The sequence below is a fragment of the Eriocheir sinensis genome, chromosome 3 (genome assembly GCF_024679095.1).
Source record: "Eriocheir sinensis breed Jianghai 21 chromosome 3, ASM2467909v1, whole genome shotgun sequence".
In the NCBI taxonomy this organism is placed as follows: Eukaryota; Metazoa; Arthropoda; class Malacostraca; order Decapoda; family Varunidae; genus Eriocheir; species Eriocheir sinensis.
This window is the reverse complement of record NC_066511.1, coordinates 1,585,768-1,598,565: the sequence shown is the minus strand read 5'-3', so window position 1 is coordinate 1,598,565 and position 12,798 is coordinate 1,585,768. Positions and strand designations below refer to the sequence as shown.

At 44.1% G+C, this 12,798-nt stretch overlaps 1 pseudogene; it reads left to right on the top strand.

Moving 5' to 3' along the window:
* The first annotated feature begins 244 nt into the window (after window positions 1-244).
* The window catches only part of LOC127003087 (uncharacterized), a 73,932-nt pseudogene continuing 61,378 nt past the window's right edge, over window positions 245-12,798 (top strand).

The following is a 12,798-nucleotide window of genomic DNA, read 5'->3' as shown; positions in this document are numbered from 1 at the left end:
CGTCAGGGAGTGGCCGCCACGTGGGGCGCGCGCGATGAAAGGCCGAGGGAGCGGCACGCCTGAGCTGAGGCGGCTCCCAGGGAAACGGGCGTCGCGGTGGGCTGGATGCGGGCTCCGGCGCCTACAATAGCCTACTATGGCCCACGGCGGCGAGGGCGTCGGTGAGGGGGGGGGAGGGGGAGACACACATGGAGACACGAAGTCGTAGAGGCCGCTTACAGCAGCAAGGGCGTAGCGGCACACAATGCCCGTTGACACAGAGGATGTCCACGGCGACTCAGGAGTCAAGGTGAGGGGACGGCAGCCGACACTAATGCACTACCTGTGGCCGTAAAAGCGTCGAGAGCAACACGGGCGTCGAAGCGAGGGCACGGCTGCGCAAGCTAACACACTGCATGCCTGTAACCGCAGAGGACGACCACAGCAACACGGGCGTCGAGGTGAAGGGCTGGCTGCACTCACTAGCACATTACCGGTGGCCGCAGAGGACGCCCATAGCAACCTCTTTGGATTCTTTTTAGGAGCAGCGAGTAGCGGGCTTTTTTTTTTTATTAATGTTTACTTTTTTGTGCCCTTGAGCTGTCTCCTTTGCTGTAAAAAAAAAAAAAAAAAAAAAAAAAACACGGGCGTCAAGGTGAAGGGGTGGCTGCACTCACAAGCACATTACCAGTGGCCGCAGAGGATGCCCACAGCAACATGGGCGTCGAGGTGATGGGGCGGCTGCACTCGCAAGCACATCACCAGTAGCCGCCAAGGACGTCCACGGCGACACGGGCCTCGAGGAGGGGACGGGGGCTGACACCAACGCAATACCTGTAGCCACAGTGAACGGCAACAGCAAAACGGGCGTCGAAGTGGCGTAACCGCAGAGGAATCCCACAACACAGCGGGCGACGAGGTGAGGGTGGCCACGCAGGGCCTGTAGGTCAGCTCGGCCTGCCCTGGCCCGAGGGAGCGAGAGCACGGGTCGACACGTGTGACCCGGACGACTGCTCTCGTGTGTGTGTGTGTGTGTGTGTGTTACCTGCATGAGTGTGTATGTCAATATAGATATGAAAATGGGAAAAGTAAATAAACTCCACCCACGTAAGTCGCCACAAAATGCATGCAAAGTGAAAGGCAAACTATGTTTGTGATCTTTTCAGCGGACGAAACGAAGAAGAGAGCACGAAGGAGGCGGAAGAACAGTGAGTGGAGCACATGTGTAGAGCTGTCTTCCCTCCATGCCTCCGTCATTATTAACAGACGGTGCTGTGAAGCCTAATCAGGCCGAGACATGCTGTGTTGCCGTCCAGTGACGGGATATGGGGCACGGAGAGGGAGAAGATGAACGGCGGTTTGCACAACTACTGCAACAACTTTACATCAAGATGCCCAATAAAATGTACTAACTAAAGCAATAGTTGCAGTAAACCATTGCAGTTTCTTTATAAAGTGCCTTTATAGAAACCAAAATAAATGTTTATGATGCAATGACCCCAAAACATTAATGTCATCGTTACAAAGAAAATTAACAGATTTCACACCTAGGAAAAAACCCAAACAGGTAGGGGTAAAGGGTAGAATAGATTCAACATAATACAAAGCTGTAACATTGCGAGACAAACGATAATACACGTCCATCAAACGTTGCAATAAACAAAACATTTTTTGCAAAACCTTTCCAGCTCCATTTAGTATGATATGAATTTATGTCAAAGGTAGCTCTCACACACACACACACACACACACACACACACACACACACACACACACACACACACACACACACACACACACACAAATATATATATATATATATAGAGAGAGAGAGAGAGAGAGAGAGAGAGAGAGAGAGAGAGAGAGAGAGAGAGAGAGAGAGAGAGAGAGAGAGAGAGAGAGAGAGAGAGAGAGAGAGAGAGAGAGAGAAGAGAAGAGAAGAGAAGAGAGAGAAGAGAAGAGAAGAGAAGAGAAGAGAAGAGAAGAGAAGAGAAGAGAGAGAGAGAGAGAGAGAGAGAGAGAGAGAGAGAGAGAGAGAGAGAGAGAGAGAGAGAGAGAGAGAGAGAGAGAGAGAGAGAGAGATAATTACATAGAAAATCAGACCACACAGACCCCATGGTCCAGACTAGGTGGTCTGTCCTCAAACCTAAGTGAATCTACACTAATCAGATGGCTCCAAAACGTTGCTTTTCTACGCTAGTTAATATTAAGTTCAAGGAAGTGAAGGTCGAGCTTGTTTTTAAAGGAGTCAATCGTGTTACATTGGACCACTGACGGTGGGAGCTTTTCCATTCTCGCACTACAACGTTGGTGAAGAAAAAATTGGTGCAGTCTGAATTTACTTGTCTACATTTGAGTTTTATGCCATTGTTCCTCGTTCGCAAAGCGCCATCGATCATAAACAATTTTGTTCTGTCTACATTCGTGAAACCATTAAGTATTTTAAAACATTCGATCAGTTTTCCTCGGAGGCGACGTTTCTCAAGAGAGAACATGTTAAGGGTGGAAAGCCTTTCTTCGTAGGATTTGTTGCGCAAGGAAGGGATAATTTTTGTTGCCCGACGCTGAACACCTTCTAATTTAGCAATGTCCTTTGCATGGTGAGAAGACCAAAACTGTACCGCATATTCCAAGTGGGGTCTGACTAAACTATTGTAGAGCGGAAGTATTACATCTTTGTTCTTGAATAAAAAAGTTTCTTTTAATGAAGCCCAACATTCTGTTCGCTTTATTTGATGCATCGATGCATTGATGTGAGCATTTGAGGTTTGACGCGATTTTGACCCCCAGGTCCTTAACGCATTGAACGCTTGTGAGTTTAACTCCGCGCATTTCGTAATCGAACTTCTTATATCTTGTTCCAACTTGAAGGACCTGGCACTTGTCTGCGTTAAAGGGCATCTCCCATCTATCAGACCAAGCTGAAATTTTGTGCAAATCCTCTTGGAGGCTTTGCCTGTCTTCGTCAGTGAGAACCGAGTTACCAATCTTTGTGTCGTCTGCAAATTTACTAATGCGATTATTGAGTCCAACATCCACGTCGATGATGTAAATAATGAAGAGCACTGGGCCAAGAACCGAGCCCTGAGGGACGCCACTAGTGACTGGCTGAGTTAAATCCGTCAATCACCCCTCTTTGTTGTCTGTTGCTCAACCAATTCGCGATCCATTGGTTTACTTGACCGTCAATACCTATTTGCTTTTATTTATAAAGTAATTTATGATCTGGGACTTTATCAAACGCTTTCTGGAAATCAAAATAGACTACGTCCAATGATTTGGTTACGTCATAAACTGAGAAGAGGTCGTTATAAAAGGTCAATAGGTTTGATAGGCAGGATCTTTTGTTACGGAAGCCATGTTGTGAATCCCCAATAAATGAGTGGCTTTCGAGGTAACTCACAATTTTGTCTCTAATTATGCTCTCAAGTAGCTTACCTACAATTGAAGTTAGACTAATGGGTCGGTAGTTACCTGGTATTTTTTTGTCTCCTTTCTTAAAAATCGGTGTCACGTTAGCCTTTTTCCAATCCGAAAGGACGATGCCTTGTCGCAAAGACATATTGAATACGGTTGTGAGGGAGGAGGCTATTTCGCTCTTTGTTTCTTTAAGCAGTATAGGATATACTTTATCGGGTCCGGGACTTTTATTTGTTTTAAGTGAATGGAGAGCTTTAAGGACTTCATCGGTTGTTATTTTAAAATTAGGCAATGCATGCTCGAGATTCACATTAGTACTGGTGTTGGTGGTAGCGGGAGGAAGACTGTTAGTATTAAACACCGAGGAAAAGTAATTGTTTAAGAGAGAGAGAGAGAGAGAGAGAGAGTTTTGGCTACCGTTGCCGCCTAGTAGCAGAAAATAAATATAGGGTCTGGACTCGCCTCAAGCGCCACCCAGCAAGACAAAACAAGACCCTTCACCGTGCCGCTTGCAAGGCAATGACGAGGACTGTGGCATGGTCGAGGAATAGGTGGGAGTCCGACCTACGGAGTAAACTCTCCAGCAACCAAGTCGAACCCAAGCAGTGGTGGTCTTTGGTTATGTAGCGACAATGGACAGTCACCCCGGAAAGAGTCCCACTATTCCGAACCGCAGCTGGTGGCCTGGTGGTTACAAATCAGGCCAAGGCCGACCTTCTCGCTGCCCATTTTAGAAGCAAGATGGCCACAGACGAGCCGGAGAGACATCTCCCCACCTGACCTGCCTGTGTCCTCTGACCCTGAGCAACCTTGTTTTCACTGAGGGTGACATAAGAAGACACCTGTGAGGCGTCCACACCAAGAAGCCTCCAGGTCCAGATGGCGTGAGTCTCTTCCTGCTGAAGCACTGTGCGGAGTAGCTGTCAAAGACTCTCTCCCTCATCTTTCAGCAGTGCCTCAGCACCAGCACCTGGCCCACCGCATGGAAGGAGGCCAGGATCATGCCCGTCCACAAGAAAATGACAAAGTGGACCCCTCTAACTACCGTCCCATATCACGTATGTCAGATGTCAGCAAAATACCTGAAAGAGTAATTGCTGAACAGCTGACGGGCCACCTAGAGGAGCACCACTTTCTGTCCCCAAGCCAATACGGGTTCAGGAAGGGACGATCAGCGTCGGACCTGCTTCTCCTCCTCTCCAAGACATGGCACGACGCCCTAGACTCTGGCTGGCCCTAACTCGTCAATGCCTTGGATACAGCTGGGGCGATCGATCGGGTGTGGCACAGATGACCCCTTACCAAACTCGAACAGCTTGGCATCTCGCGGCGACTGCTGGAGCTGTTCTCGAGCTACCTACAGGGACGGAGACTTAGGGTTGTGGTGAGTGGGTGCACATCGGCCACGTACCCTGTTAAGGCGTCAGTTCCACAGGGCTCAATCTTTGGCCCCATCCTGTGGAATATCTACTTTAATGACCTCCTCCAAAGCCTCCCCGTGGCATCGGCTTATGCCGACGACTGCACTCTCTCCCACAGCTACGCAAGGAAGGAGGATGCAAACGCCGTAGATGTCATTAACTGACAACTTGATGACATTATGGTTTGGGGTAGACGGTGGCAGGTCTTATTTTTTTTCACGTTTTCGTCTATGGCGCCGGTAGGCTTTGATGGTAGGGCCTGATGGTCGTCCCCAGCCCGTTGTGGCGAAGGCAAGTGTTTATAGTGGCGCCATCTTGTATTGGCTGATGCTGCCCCCCCAATGCTCATCTTTGATCCTAGAATCTAGAGATCGGGTTGTTAGGTGGTCTTCTGGACAGCATGTGGGTAGTATTAGGCCTCTCGGCGGTGACTGAAAAATCCCAGCTTTTGGCACCGGGCGGGACGCGAACCCGCGTCATCCTGGACGCGGCGCCGTCACGCTATCCACTCAGCCACTGCCTGCTGCTTTAAAGACCCAGGCTATCTTTATATCACGGTCGCGTGATGAAAGGAGGCTGTTTGAATGGCACCTGAGGTTTGGAGAAGATACCCTCGCCATTTAGGACTCCATAAACATTCTGGGGATGGAGGTCCACTCCAAATTCAGCTTTGCCCGACACCTGAAGAGTGTGACGCACAGAGCATCCCTACGAGTGACACTCCTGTGCCGTGTAAGACACCCACTCGACGCTGATGGCCTCACGAAGCTATACAAAGTGCAAGTAAGGTCTATCATGAAGTATAGCCCTCTCACCTGGATGAACATTCCCCAATGCTACCTCTCCCTGCAGGGTAAAGTACAGCGGCGAGCTGAACGCCTCATAAACGGCGTCAGTGGCCATCCTTAAAGCTGATATTCGCTCAAGAAATTACCTGTTAAGGATAGGGGCATACACTATAAGCGGCGCATGGCCACGTTTTTATCTCCGTACCGTTGACATTAAATTGTTGAGCCTGTGGAGAACCCATAACTCGGGACACTGGGTCAGTTCAATATCAGTTTACCACAGTTTACCTTCCCCATCTTCCCCACCTATTTATCGACTATCGAGAGGGGAAGGATGAATAGCTGGGTGACCTACGTGCCGACTGCCGCCGCCGGGATTCAAACTTTATCGCGCAGATTCGTAATTGTGCACGCTTACCACGACATTCTAAATTCTATATAGCTTGTGTAACAGAGGAGCAAAGTAAAGAAATAGATATTTTCTGGACTTAAAGTAATTTTTTTGGACGAAGGAGACGGCAGACAGTCCGACTACCAATAGCCAATTAGCAGCGTCTCTACTTATTCGGCTAGGAACTAGTGGTACTGCTCTGATTGGACTATGAGAATATAACAACCGGCAAAAATCAAACACTATCGTAAACGAACACATCACATCATAAAGTAATCTAATTATCAAGTCATGGAGTTAAGTATACATGCAACAAGGCTATAGCGGAGCTATAAACAGCTTATGTATGAAGATAGTATAAAATAAAACTATGTATTTTACCTTTTCATAATATTCAGAGATGATGTGTGAACTGACCAATCGTTCATGCGGGGCGGGATTCCTGGAGCGGCGTGGTTAAATCTGGAGAAGAACAGATGAAGAAAATAAATAAATTATTAAGAAGATAAGTAACACGAGTTATGATAGAAACTCAAAGATATAATAATTCAAGTCATTCTAAGACGGAAATACTCTATACACAGATGTTGTTGTTTTATTTATTTTGCTCCCCCCCTGCTCCCGGAGGAAAGACTACAGAGCGATGTCGTGCAGCTTTGTGTTAGGAACATATATTTGTACACCATACCACTTCAAATCTTCTGAAAGGCTAATCCTCAATTGATTGAATATTTTTTTTATGACCGTGTTATGTGAAAATAATGTACATGTGGTAGGTCCCAACTACAGTCTCTTGATAGAGAGAGTACCGACAACCTAAGATTTGGACGCGCTTTTCAAACACTCGAACACGCTCGCTCTTATATTTCTGTTTCATAGTCCACTGAAACTGAGCACACTTGTGTCAGACCTGCACACCTTTCCCAAACAGCCAACTGGGAGCCAGCAGCCAGTGAGTTCTGGTAAATAAAATGAGACAGTTTGTGTCTACACCAACAAGTTTAGCCAACCCACCATGGGCCAACATTACGCCCTTATACTTTCATAATTTGGTCACCAGCCGTTGGAATGTGCCGTAAAAGGTGACAGGAGTTTATTATCAGTTTTACGATCAGCCACTGCCTTAGTATAGGCACTCAGTAACCCACTTCGCCTGTGATATAGGCGTTTCAAGGCGGGCTGCGTAAAATCTTGAGAGGCGGCAGCGCTCAGAGGGTACTGAGATACTTCAAATAAGTCTGGGTGCTTCTCCTTGAGTACTGCTGATGTGATGAATGGATTTAACAATACTTATCGCTGTAAAATATTATCGGCATCAGTTGGGGAAGTCTCTGTTTTACCTACAAATCCTTTCCTTGCATGAATCTTGCCTGCAGGTAGGGACGCTCCCTCCGGAACGTCGTAAGCTGTTCTACTAGATATACTTGTCACAGGTTACGTGACTAACACACAGCCCAAATTCCATCAACGCCAAGGCACTTTGCTTCCTTTCTGTTACCTGCTCGCAGTAACTGTAGCCGATGGTGAGAAAATTAGTGCAAATTAATGATGAAGTGGAAGGGGGCACTGATTCCATTACTCGCCGTGCAGCTGTCTTTCAACACACACACACACACACACACACACACACACACACACACACGCACACGCACGCACGCACTCTCACACGCACACCCACACACCCACACACCCACACACACTGCGATTCCAAGGTAGTGTGAAGATAATTCATCAAAGATTATAATGCAATAACACTCAAGTCAATTGAAATTGAAATGCTTATTGTTGATAAAGAAAAATAATACAGTGAAATACTAAGTCCATTTCAACATATTTCATTTTGATTGAGGGTCAAATTAGGCTGACAATATTGTAGAAAAATGTCTTCAGCATATTATAATGACATTGGTACCCATCGAAATTAAGAATGTGCAACCTTATACATTATAATACGATGTTGGAATCAATAATCTCATTAGTGAATTTGCAGACGACACAAAGATTGGTAACTCGGTTCTCACTGACGAAGATAGACAAAGTCTCCAAAAGGATTTGCATAAAATTTCAGCTTGGTCTGATAGTTGGGAGATGCCCTTAAATGTAGATAAGTGCCAGGTCGTTCAAGTTGGAACAAGAAATAAGAAGTTCGATTACGAAATGGGCGGCGTCAAACTCAAAAGCGTTCAATGCGTCAAGGACCTGGGTGTCAAAATCGCGTCTAACCTCAAATTCTCACAGCAATGCACCGATGCAGCAAATAAAGCGAACATAATGTTGGGCTTCATCAAAAGAAATTTTAATAAAAACAAAGAAGTAATACTTTCGCGTTATAGTAGTTTAGTCAGACCCCATTTTGAATATGCGGTACAGTTTTGGTCTCCCCACCATACAAAGGACATTGATAAATTAAAAGGTGTTCAACGTCGGACAACAAAAATGATCCCTTCCTTGCTCAACAAACCCTACGACGAGAGGCTCTCAACCCTTTACATGTTATCTCTTGAGAAACGTCGCGTCCGAGGAAAACTGATCGAATGTTTTAAAATACTTAATGGCTTAACGAATGTGGACAAATCAATATAGTTTATGATCGATGACACTTTGCGAACGAGGAATAATGGCACTTAAATGTAGACAAGTAAATTCAGACTGCACAAAATTTTTCTTCATCAACATTGTAGTGCGAGAATGGAATAAGCTCCCACCTTCAGTGGTCCAGTATAACACGATTGACTCCTTTAAAAACTAGCTTGACCGACACTTCCTTCTACATAATATTAAGTAAAGTAGAAATGAAAAGTTTTGGAGCTATCTGATTAATATAGAATCACTTAGGTTTAAGGACAGATCACCTAGTATGGACCATGGGGTCTGTGTGGTTTTATTTTCTATGTAAATATATGTAAATCTCTCTCTCTCTCTCTCTCTCTCTCTCTCTCTCTCTCTCTCTCTCTCTCTCTCTCTCTCCACACTAAGCCCACCAGCATTGCATTTTCCTATTTCATTACTGAAGAATGCGGGCATGTGGCTCGGTGGTGGGTGGGTAGGTTGGTGGGTAGCCAGGTAGATTGTTTATCTGGCTAAATAGTTATAGGAGAGAGAGAGAGAGAGAGAGAGAGAGAGAGAGAGAGAGAGAGAGAGAGAGAGAGAGAGAGAGAGAGATCGTCACTGCCTCCTCACACCGACCCTAAGCTGAGACATGGCACCCCGTAGCCTTATGATTCTGTCAGCCAACGTCCGTGGCTTCATAACAAACATCGGGGGGCTCACCCACGCCGTCCTCAGGAAACGAGCTGACATCGTGGTGGCAGATGAAACGTTCCTAAACCCTAAACGGGTACAGCTAGCCCCTCTAGCCTCGGAGGCACCAACGACTGGGTAGAGCTATCCCCTTCTTGCCTTGGAGCCACCAACGACAGGGTAGAGCTAGCCCCTTTTTGCTTCGCAGCTCGCCTCTTCCAGTACATTAGGTGTTTGGAGGGAAATAGTGGGAAATAACTTTGCTTAACGACCGGAAAAAACACCGCGGCCGTTGCTGATAAGCCAGCGTTGTATTTGACGTTCTTTCTTTTTTTTATTTTTTAGTATAATGACGCAATAACGGTAATCAAAATCAAATCCTCCTCCTCCTCCACCTCCTCCTCCTCATTATCATCATCATCATCATCATCGTTATCATCATCACCACCATCACCATCATCATTTTTTAGTTGAGTATAATGACGCAATAATAAGAATCAAAATAAAATCCTTTTCCTCCTCCTCATCATCATCATTATCATCATCAACATCTGCATCAACGTTATTACCAGCATCACCTTCACTTTAACCATAATCCGCTCCACCATCATCAGTCTCCTCATTATTCTTAAAATAAGCGTTTTCGTCGTTCTCGATGGTACTGCTGGCAAACGAAACTATTCAACCCATAATTAATATATCCCCACTGTCCTAATTTCTTGTTCACTACTTTTGTTCCCTTTTTTTTTTTTTAACGTCCACGACTTTGTCTGTTGTCAGTCTTGATTTGACACCCGTACATTACTACCAGCTATCATAATCCCCATGTGGTTTCACCTTATTGCAAGTCGATTTCATTTTAATCAGTTTCTTCATTCTTGGTAATCTTTTCTTTTTCACACATTTTTCCACATTATTATGCCTCAAAGAGTGCTTCAAAGTTTCTATTGTAAAAAATTTCAAGACCGAAGTTTCTGATCCGTAAGTTAAGCCTAACATAATTAATTATGTTATTTTATGAAGAGAAGAAAAAATATTCCGATGTTCATTATCTTGATTTCTATGAATGCGAGTAGTCAGCAGAATAGCTAAAAGAAATACATTATCACCCTACTCTTTACATACCAATAATACAGCTTCATATTTACATTGCAAAAATAAATGAATTTGCTCAATAAAATACTTTTACAGCTCAAAGTAGGTATCCTTTCTGATTAAATGGAGCGTCCGCCATATGTTAAATTATTAACGCATGATCCTGATTATATTAATGTGAAATGTATGCTTATGGTGAAGTAATATTCGCTTACTTTCAGTTCTATAAGTCGATACATATTAGCAGGAAAGAAATAAAATGTAGTTTTTCAACAAAACTCAACTCAAAATTCCTCTTTCATCTAATGCCCTACGCTGCTGAAACAAAAAATGCCAAAGAAACCTAAAGCAGAATCCAAAAGAATCATCATAGAAAAGTTTTCAATTTTGCTTTTGTTAAATGATGAGAATTTTTTAATAATTTTGTTGGTGAGTCTAACGATATTAATTTTTTTCCGAGAATTGTCCCTTAATTGAAAAGAAAACTTATGATTTTCTTGCGCTTCAGCTCTTCTTTCCAATGATGTATTGTATATTAAAATCGGTCAAATAGCGGCGAAGGAATTTTTGAAAAACTGAAACTAATCCCGTTCTCTTAAAAGAAGAATTAAAGTCTGCGAGGACTTAAAGAGTTCGGCCTTTAAACCTAGATGCCTTCCCGGTTGGTATTCTTTACTGAATTCCTTTTTTTTTCTTTGTTTTGAAGGACTTCGTGTGTCTGATGGTGTCCTTTTTTTAGAAATCGAGCCGACATGCGAAACTTATCTCTGGCTCCTCCGGGGTGACTAATGTATGTGTCAGCACCGTTTCCTCCAAGGCCATCGCAGATGCTAGTTTGCCTCAAGATACCATGCGAATATTATTTTAGGCTATTTTCTACGGTGAAACATGAAGATGTATGCACCTGTGTATGAATATAGCTTTTTTTTTCTACTTGCCAGCCTATAGCGCCGGTAGACTTGCTTGAGGGGCCTTGATTGTAGTCGGCCCCAGCCCGTCATGGCGCAGGGAAGTATTTTATAGTGACGTAAGGGACGAGTGGAAGAGGGCTGGGGGGGGTGTTATTTTTTCATAATATTTTGCCACAAGCTAGCCGAGGCGTGTACGAAGACGTCTGAAATTTTTCGATGTTTCCGATTTTTTAAAAATATTTACGGAGGACGCTCTTTCATGTTGGTATTAATTGATTAAATAAATATCAAACAAATAAACATTTTTCCACATTACACCAGAGGTATTTGTCATTTATACGGTTACAGCCAATCTTTGTCAGAGCAGTTATCGACGAAATGACAAAGGATATAATTATAAACATTATTCGTTATTTAAATGACAAAGTCCATACCATGGAAAAATTTGATGATTATTTTAGAATATTTCAAGATCCATATATTTGTGATAGGAAAAGAACGAAGTACATACTCTGATTCACTCTAATACCACGCTGCCACGAGTATCATCCAAAGCTAACGTTAGCCTAGTCCCATCACACTCATTGCTAAACCAGTCAGACTCGCTGATAAACGGAACAAGAATGTTTCGTGTTTCATTCATATACAAGTATTATGCACTGCACTACTTGAAGAAAAATATGGCTCGCATAAACACTTTGTTGGATTTTTTGGTGGGTGTGCGTGCGTGCATGCATATGCTATATATATATATATATATATATATATATATATATATATATATATATATATATATATATATATATATATATATATATATATACACACACATACATACATACACACACACACACACACATATATATATATATATATATATATATATATATATATATATATATATATATATATATATCTATATATATTGCAGCTGACGTCATCAGTGGGGGTGCGGGGGTAGCGCGGGCCTGCAGGGCCATCTTGGTGGCCAGTGGAGGTGGTCACTTATCAAAGCAAACCATAGTGGCGGCTGCACAAGTGCTCTGTGTGTTCGTCATGGGATACGTATGCTGTGCGGCTGGATGTTCTAACCGACACGGGAGAGATGCTGTGTCATTTTATAGATTTCCAGCGAATCCAGAAGAGCGGGGGAAGTGGATAGCAGCTGTGAGGAGGGAAAACTGGCGGCCGTCTGCGTCGTCTCGACTCTGCAGTGCTCATTTTGTCAGAGGTAAATATTACAGGCAAGACTGATCAGATTATTACATGAGGTGACACTCATTTAGGTGTTGAACCGGGTCCCCTAGCTTATTGTGTGGCGGGGGATTACTCTGGAATGGGATTTACATGAGGTGGCGGAGGTAAACACGCATGGTGGCGCTCAAGCAAGGGAAGAAAATAGGAAAGGAAATTCAGTGGAGGCAAAATGCACAAAGGGACAGAGCTCAGTGCTGGGTGGAGTAAATAAGTGTACGCTGGGAAGTGACCAAGAGTGCGTAGTGTTAGGTGACTTGCCGTCACCTGCCCTCACCTGTCGTCACTTGCCCTCACTT